General features: G+C 36.2%; 1 protein-coding gene across 1 annotated transcript in view; it reads left to right on the top strand.

The window, feature by feature from the left end:
- The window catches only part of GPC6 (glypican 6), a 539,625-nt gene that overhangs the window by 6,750 nt on the left and 516,579 nt on the right, over window positions 1-16,296 (top strand). The window lies entirely within an intron of this gene.

The following is a 16,296-nucleotide window of genomic DNA, read 5'->3' as shown; positions in this document are numbered from 1 at the left end:
ATTTTTAAGTCATGGTTTTATCTAAATATGAAATCTGCGTTTGTGTTAAAAGTATCACCCTAAGCACTTCTGCATATGTGTAAGTTGAAAAGAGTCTGGCATTATGAGGGGTAAATCAGCATTGCAAAGAGGATTGCAGAGCTTTGTGTAGGTGGAAAGCCTGAAAATAGGTGGAGTAAAGCTGGCTAACCCCAGGTAATGGGTCATATACACACATGTAGGAGAATGGTGGAAAGGTTATCTCCGAAAATGTAAGCTTAATTCGAAACTGTAAGGTTGCATTCAGAAAAAAGTGAAGATGTCTCTAACTCCTTGGGGTAATTCTGTATCATATCCAATTAAAGATTTTTTTTCTAATATTGATTTTCTCAATATGACACAGAAGGGAAAAGGAATTAAAAAAGAAGGGAATGGAAAATTTATAATATGGGGCTGAGTTGGAGAAAAATCCACAGCTGCAGATCAGATGCTAATATAATTTAGTGAGTGTCCTTGGAAGGTGTGAATGACTGTGCACTGTTCTGCATTATGATGACTTTCCTTTTAAATGTGAATTTGGAACTTTTTGTGCAGTGGATTTTCAAAATTTTACTTATCTTCAAAGGATCTATAAACAAAATAAATCCAGAAGTCATGTGTGATCTTACAAGATGAGTGTGCAAGCAGAACAGATATCTCAAACCATCTAGGGCCTGTACAAGGCTCTTTTTTTTTTTTATAGAAGGAAACCAGGATGATTGCTGGTGTTCAGTGAGCCATGCAGTATACTCAAAATTTTGGGCTCATTGACCACAGAGCTCAGATGTCACCTTACTAGTTCTTTGGCAACTTCAGGCCTTTTTATGTTGCAATGATCTTAAGGGCATTATGGCATTTTCAATAACTGAAATTCTGTATCTTAGTACTGATGGTAAGGTATAGCTGAAACTTACTGATAGTTTTTAAGTACTCCGCTCTGGGATTCTTATGGATCTGCTCCACAGATAAATAAATGGAATAAAAGACTGAGTGTTTTCTTCTGTCTTATGGCTGATGTTTTAAAGGGAATTTGGAATGTGACATCTTATCAGAGAGCATTTGAACTTAGTGTATGCTTTCAGTATTTTAATGCTATTCTAAAACTATTCAAAATTTGATCACTTATATGAAAAATTACTTAGTCTTTCTAGAGAGGCAAATACATTAATGTAAAAATGTATTCACCTAATAGGCTGTCTTTCAGTGTAAAATCAGCTAAATTTGTTGCAGTTTAAAATAGGATACTGCTTTTCAGTATGAAGTAATATTAAGATTGTTAGATAAGGCCAGTGTTTTAACTGTTCAAGAATCATCCTTTTTTGTTGTTGCTTTTTAATTTGGTACTTTGATTGCACAAGGGAATTCTGATACATGATTCTTCCATTTAATGCTAGTATACCACAAATAACAAAACAGATAAAGCCAATTGTGATGATTTTATGGAAGTTTTGTAAAGTACCGGTGTTTATCAAGAGCAGCGCATGTAAGCAATAAATGAATATATGAACATCTAAGGAATGTTGCGATAGATATTAGCTTTGCTCCTGTAAGGAGTTAATTTAAACTAGAGTTGCTGCCAAGCTCTTTGTTCATTCAGACATTTATATAATTTTGAAAACTCTTGAAAGGGACATCAAAGGGATATCTTGTAGACCTTCACTTTTTTTTTTTTTTTTTTTTTTGCTGTACTGGGCATTCTTAGGGTAATGTTAAGTTTTGAAACATAAGTATTCTTAGGAGTACATGAATTCAATTCTTCGTTGAATTTTGATCTGACCTTCATAGGCCTTGCCTTTCTTATTTTATGTTGGGAGAGCAAAGATTGAGTGAGCAATTTCTTCTGCATTTTTGAGAGCCTTGCCTTGGCATAACTGGGTACAAACAGTAAAAAATGCTGCATAGTTAACATGGCTTCAGGCTCTAAAGCTGAGACAAAGAAGGATCTATGCCAAGATTAAGGTGGAGTCCCAAGAGGTAAACATGTGTCCTCATTTTGTATGGACACCTGCTATAATCCAATTAGAAGTGGTCAACAGGGCATGTTTACATTGTGAATACTTTCATGTAACCAATACTGTAGAAGAAGAAATCATGCGCTGGGGTATAGTAACAGTATTTAAGGGGCATCTTTGTAAATAAAGACAGACATTTTGCTGATCACATTGGTCATCGCAGTTTGTCTCGAGCCCCTCTGCCGACAATTTTATTTGCTTTCTTCCCCACAACCGTACACTTAGGCATAGATGGAATGATGTTATGATTTTCATTTTGAGAGACAATTTGAGATCTGTTTTCCTTTTCAGCATTTTGTCCCAGATTCGTGATCTAATCTTAAAGTAAATTCAATCTGCTTTAACTTGAACATTGTCTCTTTAGCCCTCTGGTAAGACAAACATCATTATACAGAATCACAGATCATGGCTGAGATGTGATGGAGGTATTCTAGTCAACAGTCCCAGCTCTCTCTGCTCCTATGAGAGGTGATCCAGTCCTCTCATCACCTTATTGCCCTTTGCTGAGCTTGTAGCCAGTGTGCACATATCTCTCTTGTACTGGGGAGTGCAGACCTGGACCCATCTCTCCATGTGTAGCCTTATCATGCTGAGCTGAGAGAAAGATTCACCTCCCTCAGTCTGCTGTCAATGGTCTTACATAATTTCTATGTCAGTTTCGTATTTCATTTTACCTCAAGTACAGTACTTCCAAGTCTTTACAAGAACTAAATTTCTGTAATCACTAAAAGCAATAGAAGGTAAATATGAAATTTGTAACAGAGAACTTTAAAAATTACTAGGCTTTTTGGAACTAACTATGATCAGAACTTGTTAAATCTTTCTTTTAACTGGCAATCAATTCTTACATTTTAAAGCCCTTTATAAGCTTTCATATCTTATTCATTTGTCCTCCACATTTCTAAGAGGTGGTCAGTATGTTGGGACTTTTAACTACTCCATTCTTCTACATTCATTTTTTCCTGTTTTATTCCTCATAGTATGTGAGGTTCAAAGATTTCTCAGAGCCAAAGGTCTGACAATGTTATTTTTCATTCGGTTTCCATGTTATAGACAAGAGGCGTGCATTAGCATACAACATATAATGCTAGCTGCCAGTTGTTTCTTGGCTCAGCTTTATGTGCAGATGTTTACAACTGTATTGCCCACATCTACATATTTGTCATTGCACTGACATACCGGATGGTCTTTTCAAACAAAATCAGTATCTGGAATTTCACTAATGGGTGCATGAGGATCCAGAGAATCTTCTCTTAAGAATCTTGCCAAATAAATAAATCGCTGAACTGAGAAAAGTTCCTTTGAAATAGCAGGTGCTCAATGTTCCTAGCAAAGAAGACAACACCTGTTTCAGCAAAAGGACACACAAACCTTTCCAAACACTAGGAAAAGAAACAAAAAGCTTTTCCAGCAGACAGAAAACACACAGGAAATGAAGAATTCCAGCAGATACAGATTTTTCTTTAACCTCAAGGCTTTGTGTAGGACTAACCTGTATAAGCAGACATGTAACAATCAGTTGTTTCCTGTTCCTAGCACTAGACAAATAATCATGCTCCAATTCTTGGACCTCAACTGTATACCTCAAAGCAGCTTAAAATATACTATGCTCCCAGTGCAGCTGTAATAGTATCATCTTATTATCACCAATCCCCCTGCATACTGACATTGCTGAGCAGCTGTTTCACATACAAGCCAATTTCTTTTAGGTATTGCTCCATCAGCAGCCGAAACCAGCTCCGGCCGGAAGGTTTTGTCATGAATGTTAATGAGGAGACAAGTAGCTGTTCAATGACATTTTCTCACTAATCCTTTGAATAACTATAGGAAAAATATAGCAAAGAATTTTAATTTAAGCTAAATAGATCTGAACCTGATAAAAGAGACATTGTCTCTTCATTGTCATTAAAAATTACAATTCCAGTCTTGGCAATGGTGTTAAAAACGAACTAATGTCTAAGAATAGCTGTCATGAACTTGAATGGATAAGGATAGCCTTCAGCAAAATGTGTGAGACATGACGCCTTCTAAGGAAAATAACCTGGATAGCCTAAGAACCAATCTGCAACCTGATTGATCTGTCATACAGGGTCATCGCTCCCCATGCTCCTTTTTTTTTACATTCTAGGAGAACAGTGATCCATACTCATTAGTGCTGCTCATATTTCTTACAGTCATTACCAGCAGTAGCAGTGTAAATTACACAGCAGCAAAGAAGTTTTCAAAGATAATCCCCCAAAACCATGCCTGCAAGAATAGCTATCATCCCAGACACCCCATATTCCCTTTTCTTGAACAATTGATGAGAGAATTTGGAGAAAAATAGTGGATTTGAATCTTTCCTTCATACCGGAGCTGACAAAAATATGTTTTGTGAAGTTGCTTTCCAACAAAGTAACAACTCTTCAATGAGATGAACTATTATGTGTGGAAAGTGAAATAAGGGAGATGCTAGAAATTGGAATACACTGAGGTTCGGTTGCATGGCCAATACAAGTCTTCTGCCCTCTGCTCCATCTCCCTCCCACTCTTGCTGCCCAGCCTGACAGCCTACCTTGCGTCCCAGCTCATGCCCAGAGTCACAATGACCTCCATGGATTTCTGCAGAAGAGGGGAAATACAGCAGCACAGAAGGTCACTTCATCAGGTGAAGGATGGACTTCCAGCAGTGTATTTTTTTCATGCTTTGCTTTTCATGCATTGAATGTGAAAGGGATGGTTTCCACATGAAGATTTTTGGCTTGTTTGGTTGGTTTTTGGAAGGAGAAAGCCAGAAAAGTCTGCCACAAAACAGTTTGGGAAATAGGAAGGTTCTTCGGAGTGTGGGAAAGTCAAATAGTTATATACTCATATTGTTCTAGTGCTGCCATGCCTGAGATGGTGCATGGGCTACACCATACCAAAACTGGGATAGCAGATATTTTGTAGTTTAGTTCTGGACAAAATAGTGGTGGCTTGGGGTTTTTTGTTTTGTTTTGATTTTTTCTTTTTTTCTTTCTTTTTTCCTTTTTTTTTTTTTTTTTTTTTTTACAAGAGTTCAGTGTTGCTTTGTAACGTGTTTTACATGAAATGCAAAATTCATTGCAGGACAGGTGGATTTTTAAAACTCCACAACTTCTGGGCTGTCACAGTGCTAACAGGCCAACAGTTTCCATGTAATTCATCTACTTGTTTAACATACTACATAACTTACCTTAAAAAAAATCCAACATCTGCTGACTTGTAGCATGTAACCACTTACAAGCCTCGTTGGACCTCTGGCACAGGTTTCTAAGCATTAGAGATTTTTGGTAAGAGATGCCATACCTTATATTTGACAGGAAACACTAATTTGAAAATAAATTATTCTACACCTCATTAAAATCCTATCAGAAGTGATAATAGCCTAAGAGAAACCTTTATTGCCTGCAAACAATTTTAGGGTCTAATTCTTTAAGATTTGCCCTGCGATTACTGTTTATCAGTTTCACATAGTATGTCAAAATTTGTTAACTACAGTAGAGCAATGTTTTTTTTAATTAAACAAAAGAGGAGACGTGTCAAGCCTACAAAACTTGGGAAAGGAAGGATTTGCCTAGTAATAAGAAGTTTCCAGCCACGAGTGCAATTTCCTCTAACCTGGTCAGGTCCAGTACTGAAATGCAGTGCTCTGGGAACCAGTGTCTTCTGCACACTCCCTGCAGTTAGAAATGTGCTTTGTGTATTTGGATGGGTTGTGCTCTCTGCGCTTCCTCAGTTTCATTTGCTAAGTGCAGCTGGTCGGCAGAGCATGTAATTTTCTAACCTGCTGCATCAAGTTTATGAAGCTGCAAAGCAAAGAACAAGCTGCTACCCTGTGTTGGAACAGGCAGACATCACCCACTCTCAAATGGATCTTGTTAGAAAGCATGTTGTCCAAATAATATAGCCAAATCCAAACAGGCTTTGAGAAGGCAGGGATCCAACGTTTTTCTGTTCAGCAGAAAGCAGAATTTGCCTTGCTGAAGACAAGACGTCCACTGTACGAATTATTCCTGTACATTCCCTCAGTAGTAAACAGGGAATGAAAGGTGCAAGTCATGCTAGTGTAAAGTTTACACCTCAAATAGGTCAGGAAAAATCTTTCCCTGGAGTATTTATTTCTCTCTACTGATTAGAGAGGATATTTAGTCCAGACATAGATGCCTATACTTTGGACTTATATATACATTTATTCAGATAAATTCCAGTCCAAGGAACAGAATAAGAATAAGGTGTGAGACATCTAAAACACTTTTGAGACTCTCCTTTGTGCTTGCTTTGGCTCTTTTGCAGATGTCATCCTCTCTTTTTCTTTTCTGTAGTATTTTGTGGGGGAAAGGACATTTGAAATATTGAGGCAGGTAAGCACTGTAGAGGTCAGTCATTATCTTATGCTGATTGAAAAAAATGCTATGCTGTTGAATTCAAATGGCATTTAATCTTCCGTGAAGCTTTGAACAGTGTATGTTTTTAATATTTTTTGATGGAAATAGTTTTCTGAAATTAATGTCTAAGCCTTAAAAATATCAACCCATAAGTAAAATTACGGATTTACAAATACTAAAACCCCTGCGATTAAAGATGCTTCATATGCATATGGACAAGAATAGAATTAACAATAGACTCAACCTTAAGTCGATAATACTGTTGTCTTCTTGCAGTCATTTGTCAGAGGCTCTCTTGTCCACAAATGATTCTTACTCTGATAGTAGATGCTTACCCATCACACTGCAAGGACAAAACTATGCGTGAGAATCAAAAATAGGGACTGTTTATAAAACCCAAGCTTTGAAACAAGGGTATTCATACATATTGTCAGTACTTGGATAATAGGAACTGTACCCTTATAATTTCTCATTTGTTGTCCTCAACCCTCATTAAATGCAGAAATACTGTTCTTTAGATTAATCTCTTGACTGTAATACACAGGCATTGTTATCTTTTTGCTGACCTTCTTTCCCTAATTCTTTTGCCTGTGTGTCCAAGCAACTGGGAAATTAAAAGGAAACTTAGTATATCATGGAAAGGTTCCTGTGATACTGAAAAATGATTTAATGACTCTCTGTTCCTCTTCCTCTGCTAATCTAAATGACTTTTTAGAGCTTAAATTAAAGTTTCCTTTTTTTTCCTTTTACCTCTGCTATGTAGTTTACCAGAAAAAAGATGGAAATGGCTCTTTTTCTGGGAGAAATGTCATAGGACTGTCATTTTCAGCAGTAGGATAGATCCTGTAGGGACAGAAGGGAACTGTATGCCTATATGCCTGTGTGCCGTAAGAATACTTTTAGAGATAGCTTAAAAGTAGGCATATGAAGGTCCACTTTTGCTATGCTCAGTGGCAATTATGAAAATTGTGTGAATAGATCAGAGCTACCAGATATTCAGGAAGAAGATATAAAAGATGTCTTACAGACATATTATTCCTCAAGTCTTCCTCACTTGCTTTACATTATCTCTCATTCTATACCAACAGCTGGGAGGTAAAAATAAACATATGTTGCCTAGAGTGCCAGAGTACAATTTGTCTAGTTGTCTGTGTGGTGCTGGGAGAAAGCAGGTCTCCGTGTGGGCAGCCCAACTCAGTGCTGATGAGGGTTGGCAAATGCCGTGCAGACAGGCTGGTTAGTGTAACACCATAATCACCACCAAGCTGATGTTAGATGTGACACCACTGTAAAGAGTGCAGTTGCTACTGATCGGACTGCTACAAGCAAAATAAATACAGATAACCAAGACATAAACCACCAGATTACTTATACTGCAGTATTTCTTGTTCTTGGACATTTAAGTGTTGTTTATAAGAAGTCTTTCTGCTGTGCCTTTTGCAATCAGATATGTCTATCTTGTATTGGCCTCATAAGCCAGCAGCGTGCTTGTAACAAATGTGGATAGAGCCTTCCTAAGTCTTTGTTCGCGAAGCCTAGCCATGAATATATCTGTATATATATTAGTTCCCAAGCTTTATAAGAAATAAAGTCTTTTATTTTCTTCTAGTTGTAACCTTTATGCTTTGAATACTTTATGCTTTCAGAATGATATAGGACTAAAATGTCCACTGAGTGTTTCAGCAATGCTCAGGTCAGTTGCCTATCATTAACAGCAGTGATATCGCAAGGGCAATGTGTAGAGCAGGAGATGAGATGGAAAAGGGGGAGTGGGGACCAGGAGAGGGAAAGAGAGGACCAAAAATAACTGTCGTGAGCTATCTGTAAACTAAATTTTAATAAAAAGAAAACTAAAGCTTAAGGCCTGAAATATATGTTTTTAATATATGGCAAGTTCTTAATTTGACATTCTTAAGTGAAATTATTTACTGTGAACTGATACTTTTTTGTGTTATCATGGGAGCATCTAGAAGCCATTCACTATTTCCCGGTTAGGAAATTCATCAACTCACAGCTAAAAGGCTGTTCTTGCTCTTGAAGAGCTATACTTCTAGTGAAAACATTAGACATATGTAAAGCAGGAAGGAGGTGAAAACAGCTCATTTCAGAAATGTAGGACATTTTCAGTCAATGATGTCTCAGCAAGATCATGACTGGGAAAAGAGAACAGCAGGTAGTTGTTGAATACTAACATCAGTGAGTGGGTACAATATATGAGAAGCAATTTTTACTCTGACAAGAGCAACTGGTCTACACAGGTGCTAAAACTGTGCTGAGGAAATCAATTCTGTTGTTATCTCCTTTTCCCTTCTTTTGACATTGAAGCATTTTCACAGGGGTGTGCAGCTTAAGGAAGGCATCAGTATATACGAGCTTGCTGTATAAAAGTTGAATCAAAGTTTGGTAGGTGGAAGATGAGGTGATTTCTTTGTGATGTAAGTTAGTTTTTGGAGCATGTAAAATCTCTAGAGGGAAAAAATACAACAAGCTTTTTAAACATAATAAGAAATGAATACATGTGAAGGAATACCAACTGGGAAAATTACTGTTTACTTAAAGCAATTAACTCTTAAAACTAAGCAAATATATACAATTTGGATTGTTTAATTTTCAAAAGCTGGAAACAATTATTTGAAGAAAACACCTTGTTTCAATCATCACACAAAGCAAGAAGCAAGATTTGAATTTGAAATATGTATTTCATGTCAGAAAAATACCACACAGGTTTAGTTTTGAATTTCGGTAAATTCAAGCATTTTTGAAGATTTCAAATGAATGTAAAGGTTATTTTCAGCTGAAAACCCCAACATGTTGCATTTAAAAATGAGGAGAAAAAATTATAAAATCTTTTCCAATAGTGTATTTTATGGCACAGTGAAGTTCTATGAATTTGTGAAAAACATCAGCACAGCATTTTTTTTACAAGTTGCTGCCGTTAACACTTGATCAGCTTTACAAGTAAATCTGAAACACTCCCAGGAAAGTAGTGGTTTTTTTCAGTATCTACTGTTGTATATATCTCCATAACTTTCCTGGCACTCCTACAAGTAAATAACATAATTTAATCTCTCATTAAATAACTTGCAGGGAGAACCTTCTGAAGTGCCTAATGAAGTTTCAGTACTGGCCATGAAGATGCTTCTAGGTTATGAGGAATGGATCCTAGAGTCTCAGATATCTCAGGATCATTTTTTGACTCTACCTAAACCCAGCTAGCTGGGATCTACTACCTAGTGAGCTACAGCTAGTGAAGAGCTACAGCTGTGATATTAGTCTGCTTTTTAGTTCAGTGCCCAGAACCATCCTTTTCCTACATGTAGCCTACATTTAAGATTCGGCGTACTGTGTTCATACCAAAACATACATGATAAGATATTTTAAAAGACCACTGTGAACTTGTAAGCATATCGATATTCAGCTTCTAAACGTTATGATTTGTTTATTCACGCATTGAATTTTAAGTCTAAGTAAAGGTATAGAGGCTCAGCCATTCTCATCTAATTGTATATCAATAAGGAAGGAGATTTGTTTGTTTATTTGTTTGTTTGTATTAGCCAGAAACTTGAACCAGTGAAACTTTCATTTTCAGTGAGGTTTACTACATTGCCACATCCTCCTTGGTCCAGTTTTGCCACATTAACCCAGAATCCAATAATTCTTGGAGTTTTCTTTACATTCTTGTTTTACCAGTGTGATAAACGGGAACAGCGGCATTTCAAAGGACTTAGCAGTCCACTGTCAGAGACTAGCTTGTCAAGCAAGTTTTATGGTGACATAATTAAAGAGAGGGATAAAATAAAATGTCTTGCAGCATAGGGATTCCTACATGACAGGTTTTCTGTTAAATAAAAATTAGAAGTTAAATATCCAGTGATCATTAAGGAAATTTAAATTAAGAATTTATACAGCTTAGACTGGAAATTACCCTACAACAGACTTTTCTACCCACAAAATTTTATAGCATTTCACTCCTTGTATAAATATGAGCACATCTTTAATATTTTTTGCAGTTTTAGTGTCATGCAATCTCCATATAGATGGGATAATAGTATCAGTCCCTGCCTTCTTAGGTCCACATGACCTTGTACAAGAACTTCTTTTTATGCTAAAACAAAATATGATAAAAATAAGAGAAGTTCTGGAAAGTGAAGGAGAAATAGGAATATATTTACAAATGGCCCTTCAACAATGCTCCTTATGGAAGGAAAGTACTGCTGGTCTCAGCAATCTGAGTATACCTGAATTCCATTTTTTTTGAATTTTACATAGTTCTTGAAAAGGAAAAACTTATTAGTGTTTGTTCAAAGTAATAATTGACCAGTTATAACAACAGAGCCAGAGAGACAATACTATACTTTCCAGGGTAATATCTTGCTTAACTGTTCACAGCAAACCCTAAAAGCATAGCAATTTATTTGGATTTATTTGGCATCTTACATTCTTACATTCTCTTCCTTTACATGACTGGCTTTTTGAACTGCTTTCTTTCATATGCATGGCAATCCGTGACTACATAAAACTAGAAAAATCCTTATTCCATTCTTAGCCCAAGGATAAGTCTGTGCCGGATCTAAATATGTGCAGGCTTAATGCCAGGACTTTGCATGGGGATCAATTGCATTTTCAGCTAATGCCTAAAATAAAAAGCAGCAAGCCAAAGTAATGATGTACCCACCATTTATAAAAAAAATCCTTTTCAAATAAAGCTCCTTTCCATCACCTTCACCTATGCTCGTGATTTATGTAGCTACGTTGCTGAGAGATGTGTTTCTCTAGCGTGATCTGTTTTTCTACTGAAGCATCAGTAAGTTACTTGCTAAAACATTATCACTGTTGTAGTGATATGTCTAGGAGGAAATTATTTTGTTTTTCTATTACTAAAGAAGTGCATGGAAGAGGGGGAATGCAGGAGAGGAAAGAAGTCTTAGAGGTGAGAAAAGGACAGATGAGAACTGACTATACTTTTATGGTGGTCTTAGTCCCATGAAGGAATGGGTAAACATTGAAATGTGATGGCCCGAGGAAGGCCACATCAGCAAAGGTCTCTCACTGGGCAATCCACAGGGCTTTATTGCCGTTGCAGCCTATGGAGTTATTTGTCAAAAGTTACAGGATCTGGTAAATTATCTAAAGGTATGAGCAGGAGAAGGTGGCTACTCAAGGATTGTTTACCAGCAGGAAGTTTTTGTTCTTATGGAATATTATCTAAGACATAAATCTGCCCTCCTCTTGGCACCTGCTTTTCTTCTTCAACTCAGAAGAGACTTCAGAATGCATGGAGTATCTGTAATTAGGCCTTCAAATGCACAGCTTGAAAGGTAACAATCTTAGCACAGCATAAAGACAATAGCAGTTTCCTGGTTTGACTAAAACGTCTAAATGTCTTAATCACCTTAATTTACATCTCTATTGCTACTTTTTACAAATTCCCTAAATAGAAAATGTGTTACTATGCAGACTGGCAATGCCCTTATTGATAATCTGTATTGTATTTATTTATTTTTACTACTTTAAGCATAGGCAGGAAAGATATAATCCATATTTAACTTTGGAATAGCAATGATGTGAAAAGCTTTTTATATAATCTCTGGAATAAAAACAAATACAGTATTAGGGGCAAAAAGTACAGACCCAGTGATCATTTACAGGGATGATTTCTGCATCCCTAATGCACTCCTGTAGTTGTGCAAAACAAAGTATACCTGGATATTCTATTGGCAGGTCTCAAACTAGGACTCATGATAATATTGCTTGTGAGTTTGTGCAGTGCTGTTCATTTTACATAAGGAGATAAATACCTATCTGTCATTTTAGGTGTATCATTATTAGGCATACATTCCGATGGATGAAGGCTGCACAGATAAAAGGGCAAAAAAAGACATCTTTGTAACAGGTACATTTTTAGATCAAAATATTAAAATTTCATTTGCCAATGAAAAAGGAAAAAATTAAAACTATTTCTGCCTACAAAATTTCGCGAGATACTGCCTGATGTTACTCTTGTTTGAATGAATTACCCTAGTGTTCCTTGCCTAAAACTTGTGTACAGGATCTCAATATTCCTAGGTATGGGTTCTTTCCTTCTTTTTTAAAATTTCCTTTTGCTACTCAGACTGGCATATCCTTCTCACTCGAAATTTCCTTCATTACTATGACAAACATATTTAGACTGATTATAGTTAAACTCCTATTGTTCAAGGATTGTAGGATCAACCACGAGGCCACCTTAGTATGATGGTTGTGCACACCATCAGTCAACTTTAAACCAAGTAAACTGGTTTACCTTGTTAAATCAGAAAAAAATGTGCTGTGATTTCTTCAGCTAAAAGAAAGGGGAGGAAAGGATAAAAAGAGAGAGGTGAAAGTTTAGTGGTCTGTCCATGTAGTATGGCAAGTAACTCTTGGAGATAAGAACAAAATACTGTCAAGGGAGTAATAAAATTAGGAGGTGGAAATTTTGAGAAGGAGGAAGTCAATAAGTAGGTGCTTGGCTGTCTACTTATGTTCAGCTGTGACATAAAAACCTCAAAGTACTAATGCAGTTTTCAAGATCCTAGGAAAGGACCAGACTGCTCCCACCAATGCCGTACCACTTAGTCTGTTTAAAAGACTTTAGACTACCCAGTGAAACACCACACTATCAAATTCACTAATAGACCATCTACGAACAAGTGCAGCAAGTTCTGCAACAGCTAAAAGGTTTCTTCTCAGCTTCTGTTTGCAAAACATGTGTGAGTTAATGGGGTATCACATTTACATAGTGCTGGGGCACTGACCTGGAGTGTCTTCAGGAAATAGATCTAGCTTTTATCTAGATGTACAGTGCTTTACAATGGAAATAGCCCACGTTTTCTAATAAGACTGTAGTGTTATTTGTTATACTTGTTATATCTGTTATGCTATACGTTACTATGCTGTTCCTTCTTGGAGGGAAGTTATCTTTCAAATTAGTCTTATTTCTCTGTGTTTGCCAACTTAAGTATCAAGTAAACCAGGGCAGCTCAAAGTTTACCATAATGATCCTGGTTTGTTTGACTAGAGGAAAGAAAGTAGTCTGGTTTTGTTTCCAAAGAGTTGAGTGCCATTTGGGAAGGAATTTGGGGATTGGTTTAGAAATGTCTAAAGAGTAGAGCACTTCCAAGGCCACATTCCTTGTAAAGGCATGCTTCTGAGATTAGTCACACAGATAATGAAGAAACAGAACTATTTTTATGCTGGTGTAATGTAATATTTTAACTATTGAACATAGAACATGGCTATGGATTGTCAGGATTTCCTGTTAATGCTCTCATCTCTTTTTTCTTAGGTAAGATATGAAGAAAGGTTGAAAGCGGATTTAGCAATTAGACTTTAGTAGCTAAATTAACATGGTCTGAAAATTGTTATCCCCCACGCCATCCACTCTCAAAATGACAATTATGAATTGCATATTCTTTCTCTGAACAATGCTTTCAACTCTGAGTCTGCTTCACACCTTTCTGAAATTATACTCAAGATGCTTTTCTGAAAAGAAAATTTTTAGTCAGATTTTGCAGAGTTGTGCTACACTGTCATGTTTTAACCAAATACATAATTCTCTCTAGTCACATAGAAAGACTTCATACAAATTATTCACAGGGGATGAATATGCAAAAGATCATTGTCCTAGAATGAGAGATGGAAATCATAGGTGTTAAATGAGAATGTAAATCACGTATCCCTAAATCTTTGAACCACAGGGATGCTAACTTTCAAGCAGTTTAACTTATCTGGATCTTGACAGTTCTTTCATATGTGTAGGAATCTCAGACATATTTTGTTTTTTACCCTATGTATTTTCATTCTACTCTTTATATTTTTAAATCCAGATTAATTAATTAAATTCTTGCAACTTCTCTGTGAAATCAGAAAAGATATTCTTATAATATTCACATAATTATAGAGGTAATGAAGAAATTGAGGCACCTAAAGGCAATCTGACTTGCCTGAGGTCACACAATTTTGTAGTGAAAAAATTGCAAATGGAACAAGAGCTGCTTCTCATCTGCTTTTGCTCAGGCTTATATTATATATAACCTCACTCTTTGATTTTCTTGATTTTTCTTGATTTTCATTGATCCTAGCTTTTACTGTAAGCAAACAATCTTTTTATTTTCTCTCGTTAAGTTTTATTTTCTCTCATATCTGCTTCTTGTTACTTTTTAGTAAATTCCTTTCCGTTCAGATTTTTGCTGTAGAAATGTCCAGACCTATACACAATATTCAGTGAATGCACCATGTTGCCATAGAAGAGATTTCTCATGTACAACATCCTTTACTCTGTGAAATTAAATTATTATTTTTTCCATGCTGAAACACTGTGTTACACGTTCACATTATATTTACTACCCTCGTGTCATTTTCCCCCAGGTATTCCTGTTAAATTTTTTCTTATTAGTCTTAAATGCATTCTCTTGCATTTTTCTAAATAGATCCTATTTCGCTAGTGACTGCCAATTTTTATTTTCAGTCATTACAGGCTTTTTGTCTTGCCTCTTATGTAAGATGTTGTAGCACCTCCCATTTTGAAATAATCTACAAATTTAATTAATGTGCTGTTTACTCCTTCTTCCGGGTAATTATTAGATGATTCATTAGCAAAAAAAACACCTATTCTTTAACTATGCTTTTTGGGATATACTACTAACATCACTAATTAGACTGCTGAAATTCTACCATAACCTTCTCTCATCATTGATCTTTTAAAACAACAGTTCTCTCATATCAAATTTCTGCTTTCCAACTTCATGACAGCTTCCCACAGCTGAAGTGGATCATTGAACCCCAGTTATTTATCAAATAAAGCAAGCCTTATTCTTCAGATCTGTTACCAAATTGCAATAGTCTTCTGGCCTTCTTAGATTCAGCGTTCATGAAAACTTTTAAGGTTGTCTAACATCAAAATTGTTTCCATGAGTACCATTACTGCATTGACCACTCTATTTTCTGCATCTCACTGGTTATTAAGCTACCTAGTATATCTCTAAAACAGTGAAAGACTACTTGATTTTCTCAAACTTTCTCCAAACTGAAAAAATAAATATATTATTTCACCAGGACTGGCTGGATTTTGCTTTTAGCCAGCAAATTCTGTCCAAGGCACAAAGAAATCATTCTGTAGTGAACTAGCTATAAATTATGAATATTAAAGTCTGGCATATTTTGCAGCACTTTTTAGCTGTTAAGCAGAACCTCCTGAGTACAGGTTCTGTAGGTAAGGACTTCAAATACAGTTTCTCTTTTAGAAATGTTGCTTCAGTTGCCAGATGTTTTATATTTACCATATTTCTGTACGGAACTGGAAAATCACTGTCATATCTAACAACAATGAACAACAGTGGTACGTAATTTTTAATCCTCTTAAGACTATCTGTTCTTCAGAAAGGCAAGACAGAGCTGCCTCTTAGGCTGGAGAGAGATTTTGTGCTGGTATCTTCTGCACGTGCATGATTTCCAAGATCCAGCTTTGCTCTTAACTTTCGAAGTAGGAGGGTATTGCTTAACCACAAACGTACTTCGTAAAGAGCAAATTCTGGCTTTTATTCTTTCTCCCTCCTCTTCAGCTATGCCATTTTATTTGTCCTCTAGGAATGTGTTCTGATATCACAGGTACTAAAAAGTGTCAGCTGTTGCTAAATAATGGGTTTTGAATGCTAAGGACAATTTGAGAGAATTAATTATTACATTCATTGTTTCCTTAATGTAACATAAATAGTTGTGACTGCATACCCAGGATGTAGAAAAAGAAAAACTAACCATTGCATCCCCTCAGGAGCACAAGTGAGTCCATAGACGAAAGCACAGGTGTATCTAGTATAGTCTCATGGTCAGAAATATTTAGGAAGAATAGATATAAACAAAAA

This window comes from Corapipo altera, unplaced genomic scaffold, assembly GCF_003945725.1.
Source record: "Corapipo altera isolate COAL_440 unplaced genomic scaffold, ASM394572v1 0, whole genome shotgun sequence".
Lineage (NCBI taxonomy): Eukaryota > Metazoa > Chordata > Aves > Passeriformes > Pipridae > Corapipo > Corapipo altera.
This window is presented reverse-complemented; position numbering and strand designations above follow the sequence as displayed.